Consider the following 15,954-nt stretch of genomic DNA (forward strand, 5'->3'; position numbering starts at 1 on the left):
GGCGGGCCACCAGCTAACTCCAAGCCCCGCGGGAACGAAGCCACGTCCCCCAAGACGGCCCTCGGAGAACCCTCCAGAGGAGTCCGCGATCTCCGCTAGGCCTCCGAGGCCCCAAGGGGTGGAGTCAAGGTCGCATCCACCTCGAAGGTCACTACAACAAAAAAGAAATATGAATTAAGATCCCAATGCACGACCAAAAGGGTATAAGTAACAAAGCTAGCCACACCTGGTTCCCCCGAACCTCTTACAAGAGGACCCGTAGCATCCTCAGCATCCGAGTCGACAAGACCGAAGTCGAAGTCCACGGAGTCCACGGAAGTCCACGGAGACCATCTTTTGGGCCGTTGGGCCATGTAATGAGTTGGAGTCCATTAGGGACGCATCCAGGGGTCCTTGGCTGACCCTAGTCTTTTATATACAGTAGCCGTCACCCTAATTAGGGTTGGGTTTTGCTTAGATATTGATCTACACACAGTTATGAGATTTTCGCTCTTGTTCCGGACCGACTAGGCAGCCGCAAGTGTTTGTGGAACCCCAACTTCGAGTGCTTGAATTCTATTCGTAATATTTCAGATTGCATCTTCTACGTTCTTACTTGTGTTCTCGGTACGCTTGCAGGGATTGAGCCTTCTTGGCGAGGTCAACTGCGCGACACGGTTGATAACCATCAGAGCTGTGGTGTAGTGATTGCAAGGGAGATGATCTGTTCGGGTCGAAGCCTTTGGATCATCAACGTCGAGTTCTCCACCCACCGACTTATCGCTACCTATCGGAAGATCAGGCCAACATTACTCATCAACTGGTATCAGATTTTCAGGTTGCCCGTTAGGTAATTTCGTTTTCCCCTTTAGATTAGTCTATTTTTCATTACCTAGAGTCCAGAAAAAGCCAAAAAATTCCGTCAATTTTCGCTGCCCTAGAACCCTTTGTGCATTTGCAATTTTTGTTTTCAGTTGCGCGTTGTTGAGTTTGTGTCCGTGGTCGAGTCTTGTTGCTGGTTTTAGAGTCGTGTTCTTGGTCTTTAGTCAACGTTCCGTGCTATTTTGATCACGCCGCTATCCCATTGCCACCATCCCCACCAACAAGTCGAGCCACCACATTACTCGATTTGCCACCGCGAGCCGCCTTATGTTGCTTTCCGCCACGCCAACCCTAGATAGGTCGCAAGCCTCCTTGTATCAATTGCCCTGCCACCGTTGCCCTCCTTGTTCATCTCGCGATCCTATTGCTTGCAATAGCTTAAAGAGGTCAATTTCTGCAAGAGGTGCTTTGAAAAAACCCTAACTTGACAGGGGTTCAGTAAAACGGCCATAACTTTCTCATACGGACTCGGAATCAGAGAAAAAAATTTTCACGGACATCTACAGAAAAAGTTACATCTGTTGCTCCCCAAATTCATTGGGTTCCGCCGAAATTTTTTTCCCAAATTCGGCTCGGAAAATTGAGTATTCGGGCCGCGAAGTTTCCGCACGCTTTTCAGAGAACATGCTTGATTTTCTATAGGCCACATCTTGCATCCGTTTGAGCTGAAAATTTCTGTGGTTGTTGCTTGTGTGCTCCTAGTTCAGAAAAAAATATCAGAAAAATACAAAAAAAAAATCGTGATTCCTACTAGTGCTAAAAGACAAAAAAGAGGAGCACATAGAGAACACTCAGATCATTGTGCTATTTGCTGTGTTTTTCTCTGTTCATCCTTTTTACCTTTGTTTCAGCTATTGTGCTAGGATTAGGGACACATGATAGACCAGCAACTGTGATTCATACTTTGGACACTTATTTAGCTTTGCTCTTCTGATTACAGTTATTGCTAATCCTTGCTACCATATTGTGCCTTCCAAGCTCCACCTCCTTTGATCTGAATAGATTCTCTCTTGCAATCATCCCACGCTTCCAGACTTGTCACCGGTTGTTCCTCCTTGCTGCGTTGGTAAGAACATTTGTAAGAGCGTGGTAAGACGCTTGAGTGTGTGTTGATAGGGATAATATTGTGTTGTCCTTTGTTTTCTACTAACCATGTCAGGTGATGGCTCTTCGTCGGATTTTAAGGATTGTGTGTCCAAGGAAGAACTCAACAAAGCCTTGCAGGATCATACTAGGCTATTGACAGACATTAGAACAAGCATTGCTAACCTCGTCACGCGAGTCAATGACCTTGAGTTGCGACAGCCACCACATGATGATGACCATTCACATGATGATGATGATGATACTAATAATGGTGACCAAGAAGATGGTGAGGTTTTTGTTGGGCAAGATGCGCGTGCTGAGCAACGTCCTCGTGCTGAACAATTACGTCGTGACCAACAACAACGTCGTCAAGGTAATGGAGGTAATAATGTTACTCGCAACGGTCGCGATGATCCTTATTCTAAGATTAAGTTTTCAATGCCTCCTTTTGATGGTGCATATGATGCTGATGCTTATTTGAATTGGGAAATGACGGTTGATCAAAAGTATAGTTCTCATATGGTTCCTAAAATGCATAGAGTTAGACTAGCCACTTGTGAGTTCACGAATTATACTATTATTTGGTGGAATGGTCTAGTTTCTAGTGGCTTAGAACCTGAATCATGGCCTAGACTAAAACGTGCCATGCGCAATAGATTTATTCCTCCTGATTATACACGTGAATTGAAAAAGAAATTGCAGCGCTTAAATCAAGGTTCTAAATTTGTGCATGATTACTATCAAGAGCTTCAAATTGCTATGCTTCGTTGTAGTATACAAGAGGATGATGAGGATACCATGATTCATTTTTACTCCGGGTTGAGACGTGAAATTCAGGACCTTGTTGATTATAAAGATTACAATACTACCAATAGGTTGTTCCATTTTGCTATCTTGGCAGAAAAAGAACTGCAGGGTCGACAATAGGTGCAGAAATTACGGAACAATTTTGGGAGTACATCTACTTCACGAGTACCACCGGGACAAGCAACAACATTCCCTTCTACATCTACACGATCTGCTGCCCCCTCCTCCAACACTCGGGCGCGTTCAGCAGGAGCACCATAACCATCACGTGAGGTGAGTAAATCTACTGTTTCGCAGGATCCAATGCCACGCTCTTCTTCAGGTGCAGCTACCACGGGTCGTACAACAGGCATTGTGTGCCGTCGCTGCCAAGGTATTGGCCACGTCATGAAGGATTGCCCAAGCCAGCGAGCATACTCCGCAACAGCAGATGGTGGATATGTTAGTCATAGTGATGTCGAGGAAGAATATGCATTTGAAGCTAATCTTGCAGCCGATCATGACATGGATAGTGAGGGGGAGGAGATTAGTGGTACCGCTACCACGGAGAGTTATGCAGCACGCACCTTCATTGTGAAGCGAGTTTTGAGTTCTCAAATGGGGCAAGCGGAGCAGCTACAACGCCATAATCTGTTTCAGACATTCCTCATTGTCAAAGATGCACGTGTTCGTACCATAATTGATGGTGGGAGTTGCAACAACCTCTTGAGCTCCGATCTTGTGAAGAATCTTTCCTTGCCAACACGTGCACATCCTCATCCATACTACATTCAGTGGTTCAATAACAGCGGTAAGGTTAAGGTAACACAATCTGCGAGAGTACATTTTTCTATTGGTTCCTACCATGATTATGTTGATTTTGATGTAGTGCCTATGCAAGCATGTTCACTTTTGTTAGGCCGTCCTTGGGAATTTGATACCGATGCTACACACCATGGTAGAAGTAATAAATACTCTCTCATGCACAAGGGAAAGAAAATCTCTTTGCTTCCTTTGACACCTGCTGAAATTGTGCAATGTGATAAAGCTTTAGCTGAAAAAGAAAAGAAAGAATGTGTTTTGGAATCTGAAAATGAGCAAGTAGATCAATCTATTTTTCCACCTAAGAAAGAGAAGAACACACCTAGGCCCGAAGGCATTAAGTTAAAGGGTGGTGTTATGCTTGCTACTAAATCTGATCTTGCTGAAATTCAAGATAATGATACTTTGTGCTATGCTTTCGTATGCAAAGAGGTTTTATTTTCAATTGATGATATACCTAGCTCTTTGCCTGCTGCTGTCACTAACCTTTTGCAGGAGTATAAGGATGTCTTTCCAGCTGAGATACCCCCGGGGCTGCCACCATTGAGAGGGATAGAGCACCAAATAGATTTGATCCCGGGAGCGACTTTGCCAAACCGCGTGCATATAGGACCAATCCGGAGGAGACTAAGGAAATTCAGCGACAAGTCCAAGACCTTTTGGACCGTGGGTACGTACGAGAGAGCCTTAGTCCTTGTGTTGTTCCTGTTCTTTTGGTTCCTAAGAAATATGGTACATGGCGCATGTGTGTTGATTGTAGAGCCATTAATAATATCACAATAAGGTATCGTCACCCTATTCCTAGGCTAGACGACATGCTTGATGAGTTGAGTGGTTCTATTATTTTCACGAAGATTGACTTGCGTAGTGGTTACCACCAAATAAGAATGAAATTGGGAGATTAATGGAAAACTGCTTTCAAAACTAAGTTCGGTCTATATGAGTGGTTAGTGATGCCTTTTGGTTTAACTAATGCACCTAGCACTTTCATGAGATTGATGAATGAGGTTTTACGTGCTTTCATAGGAAGATTTGTGGTGGTGTACTTTGATGATATTTTGATCTATAGCAAGTCACATGAAGAACACATTGATCATCTACGTGCTGTTTTTACTGCTTTGAGAGAGGCACGTTTGTTTGCTAACCTTGACAAGTGCACCTTTTGCACGAATAGAGTTGCTTTTTTTGGCTATGTTGTTACTCCACAAGGAATTGAAGTGGATGAAGCTAAAATTGAAGCTATCAAGAGCTGGCCGACCCCTGGGACTATCACACAGGTGAGAAGCTTTCATGGCCTTGCAGGGTTCTATCGGCGTTTTGTGAGAGATTTCAGCACCATTGTTGCCCCACTCAATGAGTTGACAAAGAAGGGTGTTCCGTTCCAATGGGGACCAGCACAAGAACAAGCTTTTAATACGCTGAAAGATAAGCTTACGCATGCACCTATACTCCAACTTCCGGACTTTGGTAAGACTTTTGAGTTAGAATGTGATGCTAGCGGCATTGGAATTGGAGGAGTGCTACTACAAGGAGGTAAACCCGTTGCTTATTTTAGTGAGAAATTGAATGGGCCATCTCTTAATTATTCGACTTATGATAAGGAGTTGTATGCTTTAGTGCAAGTTTTAGAAATATGGCAACATTATCTTTGGCCCAAGGAGTTTATTATTCATTCTGATCATGAAGCTTTGAAACATATTAGAAGCCAAGCCAAACTGAACAAACGTCATGCTAAATGGGTTGAATTTATAAAGTCTTTTTCTTATATCATTAAACACAAGAAAGGTAAAGACAATGTCATTGCAGATGCGTTATCTAGACGTTATACCATGTTGTCCCAACTCGATCATAAGATTTTTGGTTTAGAAACAATTAAAGGATTATATGCTACTGATTTGGACTTTAAAGATGCTTTCGAACATTGTAAAGAAGGAAGACCTTGGAATAAATATGTGCTGAATGATGGATTACTATACCGTGCTAACAGGCTATGCATCCCAGCTAGCTCTATTCGCCTATTGTTCTTGCAGGAAGCGTATGGAGGTGGTTTGATGAGACATTTTGGAGTGAAGAAGACCGAGGATGTACTGGCTACTCACTTCTTTTGGCCTAAGATGAGGCGCGACGTCGAGCGCTACGTGGCACGCTGCACTACTTGCAATAAAGCTAAGTCTCGCTTGAACCCACATGGACTTTATATGCCTCTTTCTGTTCCTAGTGTGCCTTGGGAGGATATTTCTATGGATTTTGTTTTAGGATTGCCTAGGACCAAGAGGGGGAGGGATAGTATATTTGTCGTTGTGGATCGTTTTTCAAAAATGGCACATTTTATACCTTGTCACAAGAGCGATGATGCTACAAACATAGCTGATTTATTTTTCAGGGAAATCATTCGCTTGCATGGAGTGCCTAACACCATTTTTTCGGATCGTGATGCAAAATTTTTGAGCCACTTTTGGAGGACACTTTGGAATAAACTTGGGACAAAGCTGCTGTTTTCGACGACATGTCACCCTCAAACCGACGGACAAACGGAGGTTGTGAACCGCACATTATCCACCATGTTGCGGGCTGTTTTGAAGAAAAATTTGAGGATGTGGGAAGAGTGTCTACCCCATATTGAGTTCGCTTACAACAGATCAGTTCACTCCACCACCAAGATAAGTCCGTTTCAGGTAGTGTATGGTTTTAACCCCCGTGCCCCTATTTATTTACTTTCTTTACCAACATCTGAGAAATTAAATTTTGATGCTAAGACACGTGCTGATTTGATTCTGAAAATGCATGAGTTGACTAAGGAAAATATTGAAAAGATGAATGAGAAGTATAGAACTTATAGTAGCCAAGGTCGGAAACATATTACTTTTGAAATTTGTGATCTTGTGTGGTTACATTTGCGCAAAGATAGGTTTCCTGATTTGAGAAAGTCTAAATTGCCGCCTCGAGCTGATGGTCCTTTTAAAATTGTGGAAAAGATCAATAATAATGCATATAAGCTTGAGTTGCCTGCAGATTATGGGGTTAGTCCCACATTTAACATTTCAGATTTAAAGCCTTACTTGGGAGAAGAAGATGATATTGCGTCGAGGACGACTCCAATTTAAGAGGGGGAGGATGATGAGGACATCACTCTTTCAGATACACACACCGAGTATTCCTCCAACAATAGGTCCATTGACACGAGCTCGTGCACGTCAACTAAATCATGAGGTGAGCTCGTTCCTTAGTGTTCCTTTATATTTTGATGAGGATGGGATGCTACCGAATAATTGTGATGTATTGTTACTTAGGAACACGGGAGAAGAACAGCAAGGGCGCTCAAGCCAAGGTGGAGGTCCAATCCAGTTCGAGTCCGTTTCGGAGTCCAGGACCAGTCTGCACTAAAATCGTCGCCCAGGACGCATACGGACTCCGTTTTCGATGTTCTACACATGGTTGGAAAGCTAAGGAGATAAGCTTTCCAACGGAACTGGTCCCATGTCCAAATTCTTTCTGAGTCAACAGGAATCGTTGAAACAAATGGATATCCAGAATCTGTCAGGGTGCTGCGCCACCATCTTTTGGGCCGTTGGGCCATGTAACGAGTTAGAGTCCATTAGGGACGCGTCCAGGGGTCCTTGGCCGACCCTAGTCTTTTATATACAGTAGCCGTCACCCTAATTAGGGTTGGGTTTTGCTTAGATATTGATCTACACACAGTTATGAGATTTTCGCTCTTGTTCCGGACCGACTAGGCAGCCGCAAGTGTTTGTGGAACCCCAACTTCGAGTGTTTGAATTCTATTCGTAATATTTCAGATTGCATCTTCTACGTTCTTACTTGTGTTCTCGGTACGCTTGCAGGGATTGAGCCTTCTTGGCGAGGTCAACTGCGCGACACGGTTGATAACCATCAGAGCTGTGGTGTAGTGATTGCAAGGGAGACGATCTGTTCGGGTCGAAGCCTTTGGATCATCAACGTCGAGTTCTCCACCCATCGACTTATCGCTACCTATCAAAAGATCAGGCCAACATTACTCATCAACCCGCCACTCCCGCTCCGCGATAGTAGGGGGACCCAAGATCACCTCCGCGATCTCCCTCGCGCGCTCCAGCGGGAGACAGCTCTCTGAAAGAAAAAAGACGGCTCACATCGGCAGATCAAGAACCCAACTACAAAGGGAACTCACCAGCACTGACAGGCGGACCGGAATACACCTTCGGCCACTCTTCCGCACCTTGCTCAAAAACGTAGTTACAACCTGTTTGGAGGGGCCGGACACGCAACATGGTGAACTCCTCCACGAGGTCCCACATGCTCATCTTCTCGGCCACCCTCCGGAGAAGGGCCAGCCGCGAGGCGAACTGGTTGTCCATAATCCCCATCTCCGGCTCCGGAACATACGCGATATCCCGGTTCATGGAGCGAAGGGGCAATGCAGGGCCGACGTTGTAGTAGAACCACCGCTGCAACCAGCCGGTATACCACCGACCGTTGATGGCCTTCGGCGGGAAGGCATCGCGATACTACGGCCATATCTGGAAGTTGATACTCCCAAAACTGATGGGCCTCTTCATCCCCTTGACCTTGATCAACTTTGGCTGGCAGCTTGCAAAGTGGAGGGCCACGAAGAAATCCGCCCTCCCTTCACACCCCTCCACCCGCATGGCCCACTCAATTGTGGCTAGGCGGGCAATGGCGTTAGCGTGGAGCTGTGGGAGCTCCACGTAGAAGTGGCGGAGCACCTCTTCAAGCAACAGTACTGAAGGAAAACCCAGGCCCGCCTCGAAGAAGGTCTCAAACACCATGACCTCATGGGCCAGAGGCTTCGGGACCTCCTCACCCAGCGAAGGCCGAGCGACAGCTCGGGAGGGGATCTTCCCCTCCCTAACCATCCGGTCGAGCTCCTCGTCACCGATGATAGACAATCCCAGCGCGATGGTTTGCCAGGAGTGGATTTTGCTGGCGCGCCGGAGCTCCACTCCTGGCGGCGGCCCCATCAGTAATGTGGAAGTCGATGACACCTGAGGGTCCCCCACCGCGGCTACTCCAGCCATCTCCCCCGTCGCCCGAGTTTTGGCTTCACTCGGGGTACTCAGGTCGGCTATATGAACCGCAAGAGGATGGCGAAAGGCACTAAACTATGAGAGAGAGGGGAGTAGAGATCAAGAAACAACTCACGCAAGGCAAGAGGCGCTGGAGACAGGCAGATGAGAACGAGGAGTTGGCAAAAGGGTTGCTCTGGGCAATTCCCCTCCTGGTACAAATAGAGGGCAACCTGCCCCCTCCAGACGGTGGGCGCATGAGCCGTCCTTTTGCCTGCGAGGCCGAAATCATGGGGGAGCAAAACTGACTCCCCTGCCCCCCCCCCCCCCAAATGACAAGACAACACGCACTCATGCTCCCCACCAGATAAGGCAGGACTACACCTCTCCTCAGGGCGCATTCAATGCCCCCTGTCGCCAACATAATCCAACACGTTGTTCCGTCACCCAGGTCAAATTGTCCCAGGCAAGCCAAGCGATTCTCGAACCACGAGCCATCAACCACAAGCTAGGGACCGCTGGGGGCCCTGCTCCAAAGGAACCGTAGGCCCGACCGCTCCGCTGGCCACCCCCGCAAGGGGCTACTGTTGGGGGTCGTTATTAAGGACCCTCGACAGGCCCTTGGCTTAATTAGCTCAGCCTCCCAAAGGTTGAGCCTGTTCCCGTCTCCCGAAGCCCTGGCCTTCTGGAGCTCAGCCTCCCGAAGGTTCAGTCTCTGAGGCTTCGGCCTCCCGAAGCCTCCCTCTTCCGAAGCCTCGGTCCTCCGGAGCTCCGCCTTCCGAAGGCCCGATCCCTGAGGCTTCGGCCTCGGGCTGCCTAGGCTGGCTTCCTGGAGGTTACTGAGTGACGTATCAGTCCTCAGGAAAGATCTGCCAAAAGCAAGAACCAGTCGTACTTTGCCTGCGAGGAAGTGACCGTCATTTAATGCCTAGGCTAGTGGACGTCGCTCTGACACCCTAGTATGATGGTACCTATCTTGACACCCCTAGCGGTGCGACGCCAGGCCGCAATTGGCAACCGGCTCACCCCCTTCAGGGAGCAGGCACCACGATAATTACCACGGTGGATATTTATCTCCAACAGGATAGATGGTAGTCTTCCGGGATAAGGCTCAGTAATTTGGCCGGATCCCGGATTTTTTACATTATGATAACTTGTACGTCAAGCTACGCATAGCTCTATAAATAGGAGGCCATGATCCTCTGGACAGGGGGATGGACACAGAGCACGGGTCACAGCAAACCTGAGATTCTCACCCCAGATCGATCCATTTTCCTACCATCAATATACTCATGGTGTTTCTTCCTCTCAAACTTTGTCTCCAAACTTGAGTCTCCTCCTTAAAAGAAATTCTTCCCGTATTTACTAGAGCAAGACGAACTCTTGCTCCAACATATACTTAAGCATTTGTTTTTCAAATATCATGCAGCCACTTTTGGCTAAAAAATGGTAACAAGATCCTTCCCAAATGGTTATCGCATCTTTCGCTGCACCTTACTCGATCATATTTGTGCTTGACCTTGAGTAAGATATTTGGAGATTCACGTGCAGTATGCTCACTCCTAAGCCGAATACCTGCGATGTTTTGAAGCCTTCGAAAGGTGGATGCATTTCGCGGTCTAGACTCCAGACTGTACCAGCTGTGGCTTCGATGCATATACAGGAGTCAGGAATACGGTGATGTGGCGGCGGTGGCAGACGCGTGTTTGCTAACTTTGATCTTGCTGCGCGCCATTTGAAGTGTACTGAAGTGCAGATCATGCAACACGCGTTCTTTGCCCGATGTTACCGTAGTCAATGTATGTACTATTATAGCAGTCATGTGTCATCTTGCACTATAATTCAAGCTAAATTTTGGGTGCGTCAATTCTTCCTTCACTGTTTATATAGTTCCTATCAGCTGACATTATCCACGTCTAACTTCACTGCAAGGCTAATAATTTTGTGAGTTGAATAATTTTGGTCATGCCAACAGCTACCCTTGTTCAACAATAGTGAAGATGTAAAGAAGAAATTCTTGATCATTTGTAAATATGTTTGTATAAGTACATGCTTTCATTCTTTAGCATCATAGTTTAATCTCTTCGAGTGTGAAGTCAATATCGTGTGTCAAATTTAGGAACCGTCGCAATTCACAGGCATTGTAATAGTCCTTGTGTGTGTGTGTGTTTCAGGTGCATTGGTGCCGCTAACACTCTCGCTCTCTCTCGTTTCTCTCCCTCCCAGCCGAGAACAAGCGGCAGAAGAAGCTCCACCGCAGATCCATCCCTGAAGCCTACCACCGCCCTAGAGCTGCGAGAAGTTGCGTCGAGATCTCCTCTGCCAGTTCCCCCAAGCCTCTTCATCGTTTCTCCGACAAGAGCTTGTGCATGCCGCCTTCTTCCTCCACTCCAGCCACCATCACCACACCATCCACCTCTCTTCTGTGAGCCCTCCCCAACCTATACAGCACCACAGTGAGCTTGCCATGGTCCACTGGACCTCATGCGCCCCTCCTCTTCCTCCTTCCTACGGTAGCGTGCAACTGTCATAGCTCTACATGCCACCGTGGCCATGGCTGCTGCTGATCATGCTCTATAACTCCAATTCAGATGCATGCATGTTCACCATCGTTCGTGAGGTATATGGCTTTAATTTGAATCATGAGTATGTTAAGAGGAAACCCAGATGCCATAGACTCGTTTGAGTCGGTTAAGCACCGATCATTGATGTTGTTGACTTAAGTATTTTTTCGTACTTTCATGTATCTAAATATGGTAAGGATGAACCAAATATCTTATGTCACTATGATTATTTTGCTTGCATATCTATGGTGCAAGTGGTACGACTTGTAGAGGCTTCTAGGGATGTCCGAGAGTGGACCTAGGTAGCCTCCACACAGATAGTCGCCTGTTCAAACAATTGTGGCGTGTTTGAGAAATATTGTCACAGGTACCCTCTTGTGTAGCTTGACCGGTTGCATAAGCCATATAGTCTCATATCGTGTGGGTAAAGAAGTATTCCGTTGCAGGGTATAAAACTATTCGAATAGTCATGCTCTCGATCATAAGCATGCTTAATGTCTATTGGACATCATCGTAGAGTTTAAGTGGGTTTGTGGAATTGGATATGTGTGGGTTGTCATGAGGTGGTTATGATGTTGCTTATGTTGAGATGAATATGTGGTTATGTCAATTTACATTCATGTACTTACTGTCCATTGAGGTTGTGTCTTTTCTTTGATCAATGCTAATTATTTATGTCACTTTATCAATTAAAATGCTTTTTGTTTAGTCATTTAACCTTATGGCCTCCCTATGTTTAGCCATCCATTCTCTTTGGAGTCGGTACTAGTATATACCTTGATATGTAAATCTTACGAGTACCTTACATGTTGTTATCTTTAAGTTTTCGCAGATGAAGATGAGGCCGTGTTGGATTATTTTTACCTCATCGATGCTGGCGACAAACAAGAGTAGTGGTTGTTCACTTGTGCTAACCCTGGCAATGTCTTGTGGGCAATGACATCACTAGCCTTTTGCTCATTTTGTGAGTACTTCCGCTACGATATTGATATTAAAATGTTAGGATTAAACTTGTTGTATAACTTAAATGCCTAGCTCTATGTTAAGTCAAATTGAGAGCATGTTGCACTTATTGTAGTTCTCTTGTTTATATTTTAGAACCTAACACTTAAATATTTTGTGTTTGTAATATATTTGAAGACGTGTAATCTAAATTAAAGTTTGTACTATTTTATGCTTATAACGAGGACATGTATGTGAAACTACATGTGTGTGTTGATCTTAGGCATGTCTTGAGACACATACTAGGAACTACCAGAGTTGATCTTGTTTTAATCTAGAGGTGGCTACAAAGGGTGTCATATAGATATGTGTTAGCATGTGGCACATTCAATGTCGAGCATGTGCTAGTTCTCTATCTCTATGGACAGCCAACAAGAACTAGTGAGGAATACCAACTTTCTGATACCTCAGGAAAAAGAACCTTCCTAGTCACTCTTTACTTTTGAGCATTTACTTTCTAGCATTTGAGTTCTAAAATTTAAGCTTTCGCAACTTATTTTGTAAAATTCTCATGCTAAACTAGGAATGGAACTAGATTACAAAACTGTGTACGATAGATAAACACACTAGATAACTAAGCACATTTAGGATAAGATTATTTTAAGGACACGACTACAGCACGGCCGTGCATACTATAGTCAATTTATCTGCACATCCAGATTAGGAAAGGTTCCCCCGTGCTTTTCCCTTTTTGGCCAACCTGTTCCACTCGCTCACTCAGTCTACATTTGTTCCTCGCCTGTTACCCTCGACAGCACACACGTGTGTGCCCCCTACCACCCTCACGTTTTGAAAGCCCATAGGATCACCATGTCTGGCACCCATACGCAGCAAATTTGACTAGCATCAGTAGTATGTACTTACCATACCAGTAGACAAAAGCATAGTATCTGCTGTGCAGAAAAGTACCAGTAGAAAGCATAAGCAAAAACTAGAGTAGAATCCGCTTTTTTTTGTTCAGACTGGCAAATCAGCCCTTATAGAACAACATCTTGGTTATGCAGCACAAAAACACATGTAGAGCAAAATAAGATTGGTCTCTTCTGACTTCCTACTTGCAACATTGCACCAAAATGCTTTTGTCTGCCAAGAAAGATTGATTTTCATTTTGAAGATCTGAACATAACATAATAAAAGGATCAGGAAAGTTGTATAAAAAACTCTATGTGAAGATAAAAATAAAACTTAATGAAATCTATGTGAAGACATAATTGTGCTATTAGTTTAGTTTGTGGCCTCTACTGAGAAATTTTATGAAAACTTGCTGCAAAAAATGAATGCATCCTAATTAAACAGCTATAGGAACAGTAGTGCAGAAGGAAAAAATTACCTACTTAAAACCGCCATTAGCGCTCTTTATGTCTCCTACATCACTATAGGTGCTAAAATTTGCCTACATAACAATAAGAAATTGCCTACACGGTTAAATCGATTTGCTTATATGGTACAATAATTTGCTTGCACGTTAGTATAAACTTTTGGTACATCAATGGCACTTCTGTGGTTAGCAGTCTCTATATCTCGTACATCACTATCTTTGGCAAAGTATAAACTTATGTATATAATATTATTTTTTTGCCTACATGGTATGATCAATATGCCTACACAGTACCATAAAATTGCCTACAATATAATCACATAGGTGCCGACCTCTACATAGGACAGTTGCAAACAAAATGGAAAAGCAGTTTGATGCATTTTGCTAGGAAAATTTGAAGCTGTGTATAGATAAATTGGTACAGCTGTTTGAGAAAAACAATTTGATTTATTTTCTTAGGCAATGTTGACACAATATATAGGCAACTTAGTGCAAAATGTAAAAGCAACTCGATAGAGCCAAGAAGGGACCAAGAGACTTGGGGCTAGTGGCACCACACCCAGCAATGTGCATGCTGCCAATGTGTAGCCACTAGGTAAACTACAAACTCCTATCAATTGGATATTGGCTTGTGAAATTTGAAGTCCACAAACTAAAACCATTTGAAGAAGAGTTTTGAAAACCATGTTTTCTAATCATGTCACACCGATTCTGTGTTATCGTTGTGTTCATCACGCGATTCCACCTTCTCAATTTCACGCCGAAAAATCCTAGTTACAATCGATGAGTGCTGCCTGAAATCTTCAGTATCATTCGCTACATCACTTCTGATTCCCTGAATTTCCAAATGCAGCACATTGTACTACTTTACTACTTCAGCCATGTATATCCAAGTTATGATGCAATGCAACAATCGCCAACTCTTAGGACTGGTAGCGATATGCAATTTAGAGATCACGGATATATACTTCGAACAGGGACTTGCTGAAGTAGTCCCTAGACTCTGTAATTACCATCCAACCAATCAAGCATGTTCCACTAGGAGATGGTCGGTAGAAACTTCAAAGAACATGTGCAACCTTAAGCGTTGGCCTCAGACTGACCTTGCTTCGATTTGCAAAGCGACGACTTCATCTTCTGGAGCCAGCCGATCTGGATATTGATGGAGCCGGTGTTCTAGATGCGATGGTCGATGTCGTGCGCCTTGAAGGAGTACTCCGGCGACACACTCAACAGATCAAGCATCCTCCCTCCCTATCGATGTCCTCAGCATGAACCTCCCCCTCGCTTTTGCTATGCTGAATCAGAAACACCATAGCAAAAAAAAAAGAAAAAACTCAAAATCAAAACCAACTTGGGAAAAGGAGTGGACGGTACCAAATCCAAAACGTAGGACGACGAACTCACCTTCCTCTACAACCCTTCCCAACCTAACTCGAATCCAATTTCTCCTCCCCACTTAATCAAACACCAAATTTGAAACCCTAAATCCCCCGCCCCCAATCAGTTGTGACTCCCAATCTGCCACCGCGAGTCGCGCCTACTCAACGGGTGGGCGGATCTAGAGGCTCTCCAATTTACCCTCTTTTAAAACCTTTTTTTCTACACCTAGTTATCTAGATTGTGATGTTTGGAATACCTAAACACCATGGATTACTTTTTTTAACCTAAGTCATATCTCCGGCCCTATCTTAGTCTTTATCCAATCTCATATTTTTCTCTTCTATTTTTACAAGATATTTTTCTCTTCTATTTTTGCAAGACAATAGTAGTTCCCTACTCTTACACTCATATCTTGTTATTCTTATACACAAGTTAATTGCTAACTGTCATAGATGAAAAAGGTAGTCTAGTTCTCGATGAGATCTGATACTTCAATCTCTAACCATAGGTTCCTATCCATTCAACAATTCTGCCACTTCGTTATTATTAGACCTTGCTTCTGAATATTTTGATTCTTCCATTTGCTTTTGACATGTCAAAACTGTATGACATCATGCATCGCAGAAATAATGTATCATATCCTAACAAATCGAGTTTCCAGCACTAAATCTGCAAAAAAAAAAAAAAAAAAAAAAAAAAAAACATCTAATCGGCAACAAATGAACTGGTCGGGTAACGAGGAAAATAAGAAGCTGCAACAAAAGTGACAGTCCGACAAAATGACACATACTATAACAAATGAATTGAGTACAATAAATGAGTTTTTATGCAAATTGCAACAAATGGAAAAACTTTCCGCAATATATCTAACGAATTGTTGTAACAATGAGCTTAGTTAATGACCAATTGCCACGAATTGGTTCAAGTCCTACAACAATTAATAAATGCCCGCAACAAAGTCAGCAACATAATTTTTGCGTAGGAATTAATGGAACAAATTGGTTCAGCTCCTGCAACAAATAAATCTAATACTCACAACAAAGTCAACCGAACTCTTGCAGCAAATAATCGTGCGAAAGAATCAATGCAACAAATAAGAGCACTACAG

The sequence above is a fragment of the Phragmites australis genome, chromosome 11 (genome assembly GCF_958298935.1).
Source record: "Phragmites australis chromosome 11, lpPhrAust1.1, whole genome shotgun sequence".
Taxonomy (NCBI): domain Eukaryota; kingdom Viridiplantae; phylum Streptophyta; class Magnoliopsida; order Poales; family Poaceae; genus Phragmites; species Phragmites australis.